The sequence below is a fragment of the Haliaeetus albicilla genome, chromosome 15, assembly GCF_947461875.1.
Source record: "Haliaeetus albicilla chromosome 15, bHalAlb1.1, whole genome shotgun sequence".
Lineage (NCBI taxonomy): Eukaryota > Metazoa > Chordata > Aves > Accipitriformes > Accipitridae > Haliaeetus > Haliaeetus albicilla.
This window is the reverse complement of record NC_091497.1, coordinates 2,636,987-2,653,935: the sequence shown is the minus strand read 5'-3', so window position 1 is coordinate 2,653,935 and position 16,949 is coordinate 2,636,987. Positions and strand designations below refer to the sequence as shown.

The 16,949-nt window shown below is 38.6% G+C and overlaps 1 protein-coding gene across 1 annotated transcript in view; it reads right to left on the bottom strand.

The window, feature by feature from the left end:
* The window catches only part of NALF1 (NALCN channel auxiliary factor 1), a 495,855-nt gene that overhangs the window by 108,164 nt on the left and 370,742 nt on the right, over positions 1-16,949 (bottom strand). The gene's annotated exons all lie outside the window — the stretch shown is intronic.

Below are 16,949 nucleotides of genomic sequence, written 5' to 3'. Positions count from 1 at the left end.
AGAAGGGGAGGTCTTGCAGGTAAAGCATTCACTTTTCTTAAATTACTGTCTTTAAAACAGTTTGCTTATAAAATCTAGGAAAAAGATCTAGTGAATGTAAAGAAGAGTGAAGGGGACTTAGCAGGATTCAGGGATTTTCCAGACCTGGAAAACAGGTGGAAGAGGTGTTGTAATTGCAAAGGCCATGTAGAGAATTCTTCCCAGCACAGAAGAGCCTTCCTTCTTCTCATGGTCCCTTCCAGCCCAAAGGGAGAAAATACAAGTTGGTTCAGGGAAGGTATAGTGAACGGGGTTTGGAGGAGTTGGTAGAAACAGGCAGACGCTACAGTGGCAGCAAAGACATTTCTTGGAATACCATTCTGTGCCTGCCAATCTCCAGATAGTTTTACTAATGCTTTGTATTAAAGCAGCAGACTGACAGCAGTATAGAACACAGCTGTCAGAGATGGCCCCTGTCTTTTTTGTTGCTGTAGGGCCTGTTGGAGGGTGATGCTACATTAAATCTCTGCTGGGAGCTTATGTTATTAAACAGAATGCATACTACTAATGAGAAAAAACATCAAATATATTGGTAAAAAGGCTATGTAGTTGCCCTTGTATAATATAATATGCAGCTCTTTTATACGTAGATTCATTCACACATAAAATTATGCAGCACATTTTTTGAGGCTATTGTCTTTCCATTGCTTTTATTAAGATGTTGGGATTATCTTTAAATCTTGGCACAGTCATCTCTCCAAGGGTATAACGAGCCCTTTCCTGTTGCTCAGCGACTCACCCACCACTACAGCATGATTGCTACTAAAGTTCAAGGAGAGTTTCTGTTAGATACTAATAAGTAGTATGACTTTTTCCCCCACCAAAAGTTGTAACAGCAGAGGCTTCACCTTCTTCTGAAATTCACTAATATAGCAGATAGATTACCTAAATACACTTACTTAAAGAATGAGCTATTTTACTGAAACCTTCATGAAAAAGCTAGCGAAGCACCAGATTTTTGAGAGCATTTGAGGACATGGAGATACAAACAAGATTTTAGGGAGGTTTTTTTTTCAAATCATTTCATTCTCCATCAGATCAGTGGATGTCAGCATCTTTACAGCAGGAGCCATCAGCTGGTGAGTTTTTAAGCAGCTCACAAGTAGCTTGCTTACAGCTCCCTTGGGTTGCTCCTCTGCTGAGGTGGTGACATACAGTCAACAGAGCTGAGCTGGCACAGGCACTTTTGGGTACTTTGAATATTTGGCTCTTTACCTCCCACTAATCAAACGCTCCCTCACTTCACAGCCTCCTCAGCTCAGGTATGTGTCTTCACGCAGGGTTTTGATATATGACAGCTGGGTCAGGAAGATTGGTCACCTTTGCATTTAAATGGTTTCCAAAATGCAACTAGGGTCCCAGTATATACATGGAACATGTTTTCCTTGCTGGAAGCATCCTGTATTTTATATACAACATCATGCAAGCTTGGTACTTTCCCTGAAGTCACGTTAATTTAGCAGTGAGCAGGGCAGGCTGCAGCACATGCCTTGCCTGCCCCCACCCCCCCAGACCCCAGCATGCTTAGAATACATCTGGCTTTACTCAGAAAACTAAGAAAAAAATATATAGGTTGGCTATATGTCTGGACTTCAGCTGGTTTTGTAACGGAAGCTGTATTGGAAATGAACGGCAGTACTTTTGTGGATGACTTGGTCTTTTACAGGAACAACTTTCTCTGAGAGGCTCTTGCAGAGTGGTTCAGGTACCCTGCTACACCTCCAGAAATAAGTGCTGCTGGATTTATGACAACAGTGGTCCTGGCTGCCTGTCGTGGTTTAACCCCAGCCAGCAACTAAGCACCACGCAGCCGCTCACTCACTCCCCCCCCATCCAGTGGGATGGGTGAGAAAATCGGGAAAAGAAGTAGAACCCGTGGGTTGAGATAAGAACGGTTTAATAGAACAGAAAAGAAGAAACTAATAATGATAGTGACAACACTAATAAAATGCCAACAGTAGTAATAAAAGGATTGAAATGTACAAATGATGCGCAGGGCAATTGCTCACCACCCGCCGACCGACACCCAGCCAGTCCCCGAGCGGCGAATCCCTGCCCCCACTTCCCAGTTCCTAAACCAGATGGGACGTCCCATGGTATGGAATACACTGTTGGCCAGTTTGGGTCAGGTGCCCTGGCTGGGCATGAGAAGCTGAAAAATCCTTGACTCTAGTCTAAACACTACTGAGCAACAACTGAAAACATCAGTGTTATCAACATTCTTCACATACTGAACTCAAAACACAGCGCTGTACCAGCTACTGGGAAGACAGTTAACTACATCCCAGCTGAAACCAGGACACTGCCCCACCCAATATTTCAGTCTGGTGAGTTCAATATGACTACATTAGACAGTACCTATACCACTCTTACATAGGATGTTAATTATAGGCACTCTCATGTCTGACCCAAGTACTAGTACACCCTATCTTTAAAAGGATATTTTCCTCCTGCAAAGGTTCACAGGAGAACAACGGGCTCTAGAAGAGGGTGCCTCATCACTGTTTTGAGGGTGTGTTTGCCAGTTCTCAAGTGAAGTCTCCCAAAGGTCTTGATTTTTCTGTGGAATCATCAGCTCTTGGCTCAGATGCCACTTCGCTGGGGCAGCCTCAGAACTTTGGGTTGAAATCTTTTGAAAAGCCCTTTTATTAAAGAGAATTTATCAGGAAATATGATACCAACATGCTCATTCCTTGTGAACTGGACTGCATGCCTCTGAAATGGGGGAGCCACACTTTCTCTCCAGAAAGTTCCTAAAGATAACAAATACCCTCTGCAGAAGTATAGGGACATCCCATTGCCATACAAAGAGACACAGTAATCTCATTCTTTTCGTTATAAGAAAGTTTTTTTATCACAATATACTCCAAAATTCAGTCCGAAGTCCATAGATCTATATTTAGCTGCTGTTTCACTTCCTTAAAAAAAAAGAAAAGTTTCCTAAAAAAGTCCATCATCAGGTTTCAGACTATGTTTTGCAGACTTCAATGGCTTCTGTAATGCAGAGGGCTATACATTACTGTGGCTAAAGCAAAACCTCCTCCTAGAAAAATCATCTGCTTTTAGTGAGAACAGATGCTTCAAATTGACTTTCAGATTGAAACATAAACTCCTCTAAATCAGGGTCATGTTTGACCGTAGGGCAGCTGAACTGCTTTTCTACTGCATATGGAGTCAGTATCTGGAGTTATGCTTATTTTGAAGCAGATATTTTGTTTTCCAGAACTATTCAGTCTGTGGGGAAATTTTTCAAATAATTCTAATCATTTGGATGAAGTGTCGTCCATTTATCTGAGTAAATAAGCATTAAGTGCAGCAGTTGAATGCTGTTGGAAATTTATATTCATTTCATTCTTTTTTTTCTTATGGAGCAATGCTTCTGTAAATGATCCAGGTCCTATCACTCAGTTTAAATTATGTTAGATGCTGTGTTAATTTAAAACTAATGCTTTGGTTAGACTGATGAAAATACTGTGGCTCCAATGTCAAATGTTAATGGCCAAAATAAAAGGCACATGTAAGGGAAACACTATAAGAAGCTTAAAATAATTTGGAGTTTGTGTAACAGACCCTATAATTTTTGTTTCATGAATCACTAAGTCAAACCTACAAAATGCATAGTAATGAAAGTGATATTTTTTTGTGTGACAGCAGTAAAAACAGATACTGTTTTAAGGATATTGTGTAGCTCTGTATCCTTAAATAGTGTTGTCTTATCCAAATATCTCAGCTGAAATTTATCAGTATCCAAAATAGAGTTAGAGATAGCTGCAATACCTTGTTGTAATCACATTAGTTAAGAAGGTCATACTAGCTTTATCTTGGGGGCAAAAGGATGTGCATGTGGTTTATATTGGAAACAGCAGTGCACTTTGATCAAAAGCTATATTTTGATCTGCTTTCGTAAAAGAAAAATTATATAAGTGAAACTTGTTCAAAGTAAGCTGTTGACTCCTTCCTATTAACATACTTCTGCTATAGTTTTGGAAAATGCTAATGAGCTATGACTGATGCATTCATTTGGAGTAGGAATACCCGAACTCCTGCTTGAAATGATGCTATGGGGCCCATAGAGAAGAGTGCACACCTGAAACAGTGGTACCATTTCAACAGTCAAACTGAGGAAATTCCCTGAGACTGGACTTCCATTTAGCCAAGGGCATTCCACAGCACAGTGGGACATAAATTTTAGCAGAAAAGGACAAGTTATTACTTATCCCAATCTCAGTCCCAACCAATGGGCTTCCAAATATCTCAAATTCATTTTTAATTGCTTCTTTTCCAAGAATCCACAAACCTTGCACAATCCCCGCAGTGGCACTTTACCACAAAGCAGCAAAAGTGTTTGGAGTTGGTTTTGTAATAGCATGCTTGCATGAACTTGCCCTTGAAGCAGAAGAAACTCTGGCATCAACCAAATAATATTGACAGAAACATATCACAGTGGCCAGATTTTCTTTCTTTCTTTCTTCCTTCCTTCCTTTCTTTCTTTCTCTTTCTTTCCTTCTTTCTTTCTTTCTATTTACAATGGTTTTTCACAGAAAGAGAAAGTCCTTTATAATGATCCTGAGCTGCACTTTCCTTCTACCTGGCTCATAGCTCACAGACCAAGTCAGCATAGGACAAAACGAGACAGTGTTAAGCCACTTTCTTCATAGAGAAAAGAAAAGGAAGATGTAAAACAGACAGACTCTTGTCTTACGTGACCCAGAGCAGCAGAAGTGTCTTTGCCACTGCTCTGGATTAGGGGAGCATTTTACTGCTTCAGACTAAGGCAAACTGTTGAGATGTCCTGCAAGACCTATTCCAGGAGTGAGGCCTTAGCAATTCTGTAGCCCCTACAGAAGCTGTAGGAGACAAGAATGACACCTGTAGCAGCAGCAAAGTTACATAGATATGTTTAGGGATTCTTTCATTAAATTCAACACTTTTTTTTTTTTTAAAGAAGTCACAGTTGAATAATTATTTTAATTATGCTGCAATTGATCCAGAAAGTGAAAATAAAACATACAGAAGAAATTCTGCAGTCTTAATCCAGAAAAACTTTCCAGATGCACAATTATTTTAATTTGCTGACATGCAGATCTTTTGGATGATGTTTTCAACAATTGTTAAGAGTAATTTCTCATATGAAAGAGAAACAACACAAACCCTTAGAAACCCTGTTCTCAGTTTACTGCTTTTATTTAAGATTCATCTCATCTTTATACAGAACCGGAGACTTAGGACATTATCAAGAGGTAGTGAAATTTCTTTCCACGCACCTCTGAGCTCCAAGCAAAGATCAGGTTTAACATAGCAATATATCAGATATATTTAGGACTAGTGACATTCACAACCACTCTCCAGATGTTTTTAGACCAAAATAAATAGGCCATAAATAGGTTTGATCTGAAGCCCTATTGTTATGAGCCAGCATATTTCACAATCCTATTCATAAATGTAGCAAAATGTGTTCGCCCCTATTATTTGAGTCAGAAGGTAGTTGTCCCTGCCTCCCCCCACCCGCCCAACTTGTTATTCTGGTGGTCAGAAACCTGTTTCTAGTCTAGCTTTATTCATGACCTGTGTGTACTTATTTCTTTCTGTACCAATATTACCTGTTGTGTACATGTTTCTTCTTCCTCACAAGGGTTTATGTCCCTGAAGGATTTAGAAAGAACAGTCGTATCCATTCTCAGCTCTTCTCTTGCTAAAGTACAAAATTTAGAATTGGATCCTGTAAGGTATTTGTGTGCCTAACTCCTGTTTAGGCCTTACATTTACACTGAAACCAGTTACTTCAGTGGGCATTACGCTCCTCAGTCGTTCAATGGATAAAGAACTTGGAGAGGCTGAACTGAAGCATCTCTGCTTTTCTTTCATTATTGCCCTGGTTTCAGCTGGGATAGAGTTAATTTTCTTTCTAGTAGCTATGTTTTGGGTTCAGTATGAGAAGAACATTGATAACACACTGATGCTTTCAGTTGTTGCTAAGTAGTGTTTGGACTATGTCAAGGATTTTTCAGCTTCCCATGCCCAGCCAGCGAGAAGGCTGGAGGGGCACAAGAAGCTGGGAAACGACACAGCCAGGGCAGCTGACCCAAACTGGCCAACAGGGTATTCCATACCATGTGACATCATGCCCAGTATATAAACTGGGGGGAGTTGGCGTGGGGGAGATCGCCGCTCGGGAATTAACTGGGCATCAGTTGGCGAGTGGTGAACAATTGCATCGTGCATCACTTGTATATTCCAATTCTTTTGTTATTATTATTGTCATTTTATTATTGTTGTTATTATTATTATTATCATTATTATTTTTTTTCCTTTCTGTTCTATTAAACTATTCTTATCTCAACCCATGAGTTTTACTTTTTTTTCCCCAATTTTCTCCCCCATCCCACTGGGTGGGGGGAAGTGAGCGAGCAGCTGCGTCGTGCTTAGTTGCTGGCTGGGGTTAAACCACAACAGACCAGTACACAAATATTTTCCTTTTTGGTGTGATGATCGTATAAACAAGGACAGAATGAAAGTCCTTTAACATTCCAGTTTATGCATTTGGTTAATGCATGAACAGTGTTGACTGTGCCTCAGTGATTGAGTTTTTTTCTGCAGCGTGTTACATTTCATGGACAAGAGGTAATTAAGTTTCATCAGCGTAACAACTTGGTCAGTGTATAAGTGCACTTTACATTTGTATTTTTAATGGAGTGACAATTTTTCTAACCTTTTATAAAGACAACTGTGACACTTAAATGTTTTTGCTTGACTGATGCGGATAAATCTTTAACATCCCATTACCATATTAAAACAGAGCAGCTATGAGCTTGACTCTGGCTGGCTTCAGATAGCAGCAGAGTTGTGCGTGTTTGAGGTGGTCTGTAGGTGTGGAACAGCCAGGAGGGCTGCTACTGCAGAATGACATTTTCAGATACAGCAATCGCTCTAAATTTGGAGTCAGCCTACTGGGGGAGAAGAAGCAGATAAATCAACCATTCAGGAGATCGTTTACATCTTAGATCAAGCAGATCAAATGAAAAGAACATTTAAACTCATTGAAGTAAACGGAGAATGAAATTAAACCAAAGGTAGATCATGTCAGACTAAGATTGTATTTATCTTTGATAACTCATCTGCCAAATAATCTTAGTGGTTAGTCTAATCTACAGAGACTTCAGTAAAACATTGATATAGTGCTACATGGGGAAGCACTAATTGGGCTGGGAAAGCAGAGCAGTAGCACAAGAATTACAAAGCAATGATCAGAGCACGATCAATCAAAGTTTCAGCTATGCAGCTCTGCATTTTCCTGTTTTCCAAATCTTGCTCAAAACCACAACCTCCCACCTTGGAGCAAATACTGATGAATTGTGTGGAGTCATGAATCAGAAGACTGGAGAGATGCTACTAGTGGGATTACTCACAGACAAGAGCTGAGAGGCATAGTAATTCTGTTGATGACATCAGGCCATGGAAATGTTAAGCTAGAGGGTATGGATAGTCAGAAATACTATGTAGGAGGAACTGAGTGTCCTCAAGTGGCATAGGTTAACTAAGATGAAATTTTACAGTTACAGGTATGCAATTAAAGACTAGTAACAATAATTTTACTATTAGATCTTTTATTGGTAATGACTATTGGTAGAAAGGCTTGATTACACTAGCTGGACAGAGTACCTCAAGCGCAGTTCAGCCTGTAAAAAGGCAAAGTTAACTGAAGATAAAGGCAAAGTTATCCTAAAGACTTGGGAGAATATTAATGGCTTTTTATAAGGCACTGAGAAGACATTATCTTTGGTGCAGTGTTGTCAATGTCCACGAAAGATAATTGTCATGATTTAACCCCAGCCAAAGAACGTTTCAAGGAGTAGCTTGAATTCCCACTGGAATACACAGTGCAGATTTTGCCTTTGTGTTTAATATTATAAACTCATGGTGCTTCCCTCCTAATATTTGCCAGCGACAAATCTCTAGTACTTACAGTCTCTCCCCATCACTCCCCCAATTAAGTCCAAGCATCAAATGCAAGAAGCTGGATGTTTTTCATGTACTAACAATAACCTTTCTTAGATGAATGTGAACAATACTTCTAGTCATATTTTACAAACACCAGAAGAAATGAGGCTTTCTTTGCTCCCTTTATCACAGAATCAAGAATCAGAGAATGGTGGAGGTTGGAAGGGAGCTCTGGAGGTCCCTGGCTCAAGCAGGACCACCTAGAGCTGGCTGCCCAGGACCGTGTCCAGGCAGCTTTTGAACATCTCCAAGGAGGGAGACTGCTTGGTCACCATCACAGTGAAAAAGTTTTTCCTGATGTTCAGATGGAACAGGTTTTTCCTGTTATGAAGGATTATGAAGGATTAATTGATCCAGGGGTTTGGGGGTTATTTTTGTTTGGGGGTTGTTTTTTTGTGGTGGTTTATTTATTTTCCCCTCTGCTATTGAGACATAAAAAGCATTATGAAATTGTTTTGCCCTTCAGGAAAATAAATGGGGTTGCTCTTGAGGTGCAGTCATAAAATGCTGGATTTCTTGGTGTGTGATCATACCTATAACTCCATACAGGTTCACAGGGCTTCTCCTAGAGGTAAATTCTTGTATCAGCACTGAGCAACCTAAGAAAATTTCAGGGGATGGTATAAGAACTGGGGAACAAATAACTCCCTTTGTTCAGTCTGTTACTCTCACCTGCCAAACATGGGTAGGGACACTGATGAAATGTCAACAGAGAATCTCTGTAACTTCTTTTACAAACAGAAACCCTGCCTGTCTTTGCCAACTGCTTTTCTTTGTTATTACTGATATATCTCATGAGTAATTAATTTTAATTTTTTTTAACTCAACCCCTAGAACTTGACCTAATAATCTTGAAGCTAGTATCCATTCAATAGATTTTGGATGTTTATGTAGTAGGGACAAAACACAATAGAAACTTATCTGCAAGTCAGTTTATGACTGTTGTAGCTCTATAAGGAAAAATATATCAAAATCTTAAAGCTCAAACCAAAAGAAAATGCTGATGTTTATGCTACTTTTTATTTTTACATTGTTTCCATAATTAATTAAAAAAAAGTTTTGATTTTTTGATAGTGTTTTAAGCTGGCTACTAATAAATATTGTTGATAATTAAAGTATATTGCAATCAGTAAGTCCCATATGAATTTTAGCACAAGTAATCCAGCAGTTCTGCAGTTTTATTCTCCCCCTTTCCTTTCCCCCTGCCCCTAGTTCCTTTCCCACTCAGATGGCTTTTAATGAGCTCTCACCATCTGATGACTGCAGGAGACTGATATCTCTTTAATAAAATATTGTAACTGCTGTTGTAAGGAAGGCAGAACAGATTAAAATTAAAAGATTTGGAAAGCTTTTTCTTGGGCAACCATCAGTTTTGAATACACACATTTAGATTTACAACAAGAGTAGCAGGAGCAAACTATGCAACTACCTCTTATTATAATTTGCTCATTTACACTTTAATGAATAAATTATTATGCTGTATCAGTTCTGTTCTGCTATCATGATAAAACTTGCATTTATATAACCTGTAATCAGTTTCACTATGGGCACAAGGGAAAAATTGATTTTGAGATGACAACCACAAATTATTTTTTTTACATACCGCTTGGTTTTGAGAATTTACAAATGGTTTGTAGCAACATGCAAAAGGGAAAGTGCTATTAGAGGTGTCTCTACAGCAATTATTACTGTGCCGAGAGCTAGAATGGGTAGAGTGAATAGTCTGTGCCATCCCCGTTTCACTTGCTTGAGCTATAGCACATATTTTACTTCTTGTGATTTACTTTGCTGCTACTCTTTTTTGTCAGAAGGAAGAAAAAAGACTTTTTTTACATCTATACAAGACAAAAAGTGGATTTCAACATGAGATTACTTAATCCCAGCAAGCCTGAGATATTTTGCTAAATGGCCCACATGCATTTTTATTATATAGGTATCACTCTCTCCAGTGAGATTTTTTCAATGTCTATAAATAAAGGCATTAAATATCATTTGTTCCCATCCTTGGGAATCATTTAAGTCCTAATTTTTCAGATCTTCAGTGAAAATAGAAAAATGATATTAAATCTCACTTTGTTTTCTCCTTCATAGAACACTAGCTGGTCTCCTTTTTCTATTGTCAATTGACTGTTATTCAAAGCAGCTGACAAATTTGAAGGTTAACTTCAGAATATGAGGGGGAAGGTTTATATCTTCCTACACATCACATATAAATCTTTCACAAAGTTCTCATACTTTTTTTTCCTCACCAGAAAGGACTAAAACTTATCTGCAGAACCTATAACTGTAGCTTTACTTTCATAATTTCGTCATTGTGCTGATTGAGTGATACAGCTCTCCTGGTGGCATAGCCAACATTCTCAATGTCTCACTGTAGTTGTAGCTATGGTGGAAAGAAGTTGAACAGAAAAACACAGATGTATGCTTTTGCCATCTTCTTTTATGGCAGGATAACATGGTATCCTTTTGTAGCCAACTTTTTTTCAGTACCTACCTAACCTCTGTGTCATTGTATTTACAATTTATCATGACCAGTAGGTTCAGAAAAGAGCTTCAGTGCCATGGCCAAGCAAGAGGTAGAGCAAGAATGGGAAGCCTAAGTCATGAATGCAGACCTCAGTGCTTTCCAAATATCGTAAGTTTATCTTTACAACATTCCCATGAAGAAGCAAAACTCCCAGTCCTTACACAGATCCCAGAAACCTGGGACTTGCCTCACCTACAGCTGGGGATGATTAGGAAGAAGTAAAAAGGTGGAAGCTGACTACGTGAACATACCTCTTGTTCACAGTCGGGAAAACTTAGTTGATGCCCAAATACAAGTTCTGAAGGATGCTTTACTAAACTGGGACTGTAAGTAACCTGAAACATGTCCTACATTCCATTTTTTAGAAGGACTCAAACAACTCTAGCTCCTTATTTGCCCTTATCCTATGAACAGACTTCCCTAACGTCCAGTTGATCACGAGAACTGGTAAATTTCCATAAAGAGCAGTTCTGACCCTCTCCGCCCCCCCGGTTCAATAGTATCTCAGTAAAATATTTATGTTAAATTCTGGTCATACCAATTTAATCTTATTCTATTCTTTCTTTTCTAGCTTGACTTTTATTGAAGTTGTCAAAAATGTTAGACCTAAAAGTATAGGAAGGCAGACAAATAGCAAGATATTTACTATTTTTTAAAATTTGCTTTGCTTTGTTTACTTATGCATGGTATGGTGTCAGAATCTGAGTCTATGTGTAATACTTATATATAACTGGCAATTTTTTATCATTAGATTTGCCTAAATTTTCAGTCCTTTTATTTAATTTCAGGTTGATTGCTGGGAATCTAAGATATAGTAACTAAAAGCAATTGCTGCAGAATAACTCTGCTGTTGATCAGCTTTTTTTGAATGTTAATGACCCATTCTGAAGCTTTTTTTTTTTTTTTTAAATTCAGAAAATGTTGACTCACTCACTTTTAAATACAAATTATCAAACACAGTGTCAATTCATGGTAACAGAGAGAACCAACAAAGATTTAGAATTCAGGCAGTGGTAGTTCCACAGCATGCAGCAAACATTCTTTACTTAAATTCTGTTTTCACAGCTAGTAACTTTTCAGTGATTCAAATCATGTCAACTGCTGCCACAGTGGCCCTCTTGAGACAAGAGGGGTGTAATAAAGGTTTTCAATTTGTCTGCACTGGTTTAGCTGAGTGGCAACATCAAGCAGAGCTTTCGCATTTATAATGAATATGATTAAAGAATGTATTTGTAAAAATGCATACTTGAAATATGAAAATAAGATCAGAAACAACGTTATGACCATTGAGCCATATTTGGGAAGAGGGCTGTACATTTTACCAAGATCTGAAGGTTACTCCTTACGTCAAGCCTCTCAAGTATTTCAATAATTTATTTTTCTGTGTTACATTGATTAACAGCTAGCAGGCACACTCACATTTGTTTCCAGACAAGACATGGGTCGTCCAGCAGTGAGTAATCTTTGCTCTTGTGGTTCAGTTCTTTCAAAGAATGCCTTTGAGGGCCAGGAAAAGAAGAACTGTGGTGCCAGGCAGAATTAAATTGGTTTGCATATCTGCCAACTTGCCTGATCTTGGAAATTCAAAACAGCAACCATGCAAAGAAGTTGTCTTCTCTTGAAATTTAAAACTGAAAGGTGATATGAGACATAGCTAAGCACGCAGTATTGGTGTCCGAGGCAGAAGACAGCTTTTTCTTTTGTTGACAGTACTTCACTAACCATACCCAGTGTATGTTAAAGAATAGCGGCAAAGCATAGAAAATGATTGATCATTTGAATTAATCATTTACACCAGTAGGGTATTTGGGCCACATGGACAGAATTCCAGTTTTAGCCAGTCTTTCACTGGGGGTGCAGGGAGTTCTCCCCACCTGCTTGGAACATTTCTGTGAGGCTTTCTTCTCACCTCAGCTTTTCATCACCAACACAGCCCTGTGCCTTGGAAGCTGAATATGGAAGTAAAGTGGCATCAGAGGTCTAAAAGCATTAATGCAAGGGTCATAAGGAGGCTGGACAATGATGGTCAGAAAGGGACGCAAAAAGCATGTAGAGAACCAATGGATTTGGCTTACTTTATTATTGCTTCAATAATACGAACAAAAGAAATTTGGGAATGCAAAGTATAGCTCGCACTTATGCTACTTGTTCTAGAAATGACTCCAAGTGTTTATTTCAGAATATCACCTTTGCAAGAATCCGTAAAGGGAGTAATGAGAAACCGGTGTTCAGCCTGCCTTCTTTCTGCTCCCAAGCCTGGCAGAGGATGTGTTTAAATTTGAGGAGGTGATGCAATTTGTGAGATGTCCTTAACAGATCAGAAGAGGACTGAAATACTTTTCTTAGTTACATTTATTTTCATCTTTCTGGACAGGTTAACCCTTTCAAATAATTTAAACCATAAACTATTGTACTTTTTCCTTTTTTACCCCATTACTTTAAGATCCTGAATATGAAACTCCACTTAAAACAATAAAGTAACCTTAATTAAGCTACAGAGTCATTACTTGATAACTCACAGCACCCTTAAGCTATTTATTCCCAAATTCAGGGGATATTCGTTGGAGAATGGTACCACAACCCACACTCCTGGACACACTCTATCTCAACCAAATTCTTACCTCTCTTGTTCTTTGTCTAATTCTCCCTATTGTCCTGTCAAAAAAATTGCTATTTATTTTTAACCATAATATTCCATTACATCACAAACCTTCCAAGCATATAAATATTTATATCTTGTACCCAATCTGTCTACAAATACAGAAGTTAATTCATGAATAAATTTCAAGACTGCAAAATTAGACAGTATTCAAACACAGAATATCCATATACAATGTGTATGCATTTATAAAAACACACATACACACGTGTGCATGAAATATGTATACATAAATAAAGAGTACGTACTTATCTGTGTATAAATGGATATAGATGTGTGAGTGGGTCTACGCATATATTCACTTACACTCCTCCAAAATTCTGTAATTATTATCATTATGAACATCAGTAGTCAGGGATATTCAAATTATTATTATCATTTCCAATTATTTTCCATTTTCTACTAAATTAGTGAATGCCAAAAGCAGATGAGGTTTCCTCTTTTTCAAAACAAAGCACTGAAATCACAGTAATAACTGTTAATACCACTACCTTACTTGTATTCCAGTTTATCTTTCCCTCAGTTAAAATAAAGACATATACATGTTTTTCACTCTTGCCCATTCATTTAAATTTTTTTTTTTCAAATTAAATAGTGCTTTGGTTTACCTTGCTCTCTTTCTCTCCCTCTCAATTTTCTTTCCTGTCTTTGTTCTCCTTGTAGGGTTTTTTAGACACAAAAAAGTTTTAGTAAGATAGATTATCTTCATAAATCTCTACGGTATACAATAGAAGCCAAGCCAAGCCATGACCAGAATTTTTCTTTCAAGCTTAACCTCTATGCAAAGAATAGAAAGACAAATAAACAGAGACTGTATTCACTAAACATCCCCCTCCGTACAGCATAAGCGTTGTGGAAGGTGGCGAAGCTGAGCTACCCGAGCATGCGGACCACTCCTGAATGGGACGTAAACAGCACGTGGCAGTAACAGGATGAGATGGTGCGGAATGCATATAAATTATAGAGGCTGTTAATATGTTTTGGAGGGCTTTAAGGACTTTATTTAGCTGCTTAAAAGTAGTCATTCATGATAAAGCAGAACTCATAGCTTGCTTAATGCTTTTACTTGATGTTGACCTCTGATTGGAGGAATAAGAAGATTCGGCAAGCCCCGGAGCCAGTTTGAGCCAGGAAAAGGAGACAGAGTAACCACTAGCCTAAAAACAGGAAAGAGAAAGAACCCGCCTAGAGATGAGAAGAAGGACCCAGTGAGAGAAAAGAAGACCCCAGACCCTAATATTACTGTTGGACCAGACTATGGGGTGAGGGGCAGGAACTTGGACTGTGAGGGTATAGTTGCCCAGGGAGTTCAGTGTTTGGGGTCCCTCTCCAGAGGCACCCAGCTCGAGCTGTCCGAATCTGTGCACCATAGATGTAATAAATGACGCTTTTTATTTTGAAGGCCTTGATTAGAGATTCTGCTTCAGAGAACCTAGGGTCGAGCCTGAGGGAAGAAGAAGTACCCGAGGGTGGGTGTGTTGGTGTGAGGAGTGGGATGGGGCACCCGTGGGCTCGCTGGAGTTGCCCACTGCGAAGGAACTCTGGTGCGAGCAGGTAAAGCCTGGGGTGGTCTCTGTGTGTGACTCCCTGACCGGTGCGTGGGTGCTCGGGCAGCACGCTCCCTTGACAACTGCAGCGCCACATGTTTTTTCCACAGCTGGGACCACACAGAACTTTGACCCCCAACATCCAGATGCTAGCCCTCCATTTTCATCTTCCCTTCCTGAGGGCATTCCCTACCATTAACTCCCGAGGTCCTTCCAGCCTCCGGACAAGTGCCCCACGAAGTCTGGCAAAACCTCCCCATGCCTCTGTCCCACGGAAGGATCTTTACTGCGGGTCCTCTCCTCCCCACCACCTCTCTGCTAGGGTCGTTCCTACGGCAAAGCTAAACTCTACTCATGAAGCGTGTGTTCATGGACAGAACTAGATTCTGCGAGACAGATATACTTTTAGAGGAAACCTCTGCTTTTAGGGATGTTACTTCTTCCTACCACACTTTCAGCCCCATATCACTGCTTTCAATTTACTGACGTCTATTAAGGAGGGAAAAATCACTTTGGACATTTATCAATCATTAAATAAAACTTTGTATCTTTATTGTCTCCAAAGATACCCTTTAGCAGGGAAGATAATATTCCCTGTAGCATTTATTTTCAAAAAACATTTTCAACTTCTCCTGCAAGAGATTGAAATCTTTTTACTATAGGGTTAGGTTTTACTTAAATTACCTTAAGATGGAAATAAATTAAAAGTCAGTTTATGAACAGAAAGGTTTCAGTGATACCTAACAACATACAATTGCAATTGTTTCATAGTGTAGATAAGCTGGAAGACAAAAAAGTACATTTTATCATAATGGAACTCCCCTCTCTAAGTGGTAGGAAATCTTCAGAAGATTTCTAAAACATACTACCGCTGGGTGATAGCACTTGAAATATTTAAGTTTCCTTTGTCAGCTTTGGAGTATGTGGATCTCATTGTAGTCAATGTAGAAGACAGGAAATTTAAAAGGCTCACCTGCTTTGAAAGTATTTCGATTTCTTTTCTTATTTTTCTTTCTTTTTTTTTCCTACCTTGTTTTAACCTTTAAATAACATCAGAAGGCAAACTGATAACTTTATCTTTGTTTTGTGGATTTTCAAAATTTGCATTCATATAGTAGCTTTTATGTAATGTAAATACATTGCATTGTATTAGAAAAGCTTCTAGGTGATAATTTTTATAAGAACAAATGGATTGTGATGCATGTCAAAGGCAAGTGATTTCTGGATGCTGAAAATCATTAGAACACAAGCACATCTGCAGTCTGATCTAGTGTTGTTCAAACTGATACTTCTGTTGGCAGGTAAAAAAAGTAAATTCTAATATATAATAAGCATTTCAGGTTGAACACTAAACTGTTGTGGGTATTTTTTTCCTGAGACACAAAAATTTGAAAATGCTTCCTTTGTATCAAACATAACATGCTATTCAAGCTGCAAAGAAACAACTGGGTATTTGTAAAAGAAGAAATACTCATCTGGAAATTTAATATTCTTTCATTTTACAGAAACCCGGAGGTTATGGAAACCCCAGGTTCGGTTTCTTCTTCTGCCTGAAACTTACATCTCCCATACTCTACAAGAGTATTCTAGACATTGAGCTTCAAATTATTTTTGAGAGGGGAATGCTTTCAGTCTTGGCTCTCTTTCAAAACCAATCTGTGCTAACTGAGCGACCCTCTTCTGCTTTCTCACTGCAAAAACACAAGAGTTTTATAGAATTGAAAGAGCTCCAGCAGGAGCAATACAAGAAGACCCATCCCAGCCTACTTCACAACCGCAGGCTAGGGTTTTCAGGTGAGAACTGTAGTGATTTGTTCAAATGTCTGGGCCAAATTAGACAGCTGAAAGTTTTAGAAACATTTCTCTGACAACCCAAAAGTGTTTCCTAACTTGTGGATTAAGGCCTACTCTTAAATTTTAGACTTGGAACAAGGAGTGTCAGGCTTCCTCAGTTATTATATTGAAAGTGTTTCACATTATTGATTAGTAAAAGAGAGTAGGAGTGAAAAACAACTTACTCTTGTGACTCTTCTTTTTCCTAGATGAGATGTTCTGGTAAATTTAATACTAGTTTTGAACACATTTTTGGCATAATTAAAACTACCTGTCAGCAAATATGTTAATTGCTGAAATAAAAATCATGCTTACTTCAAATTTTTGTAAAGCAGGTCTTCACATA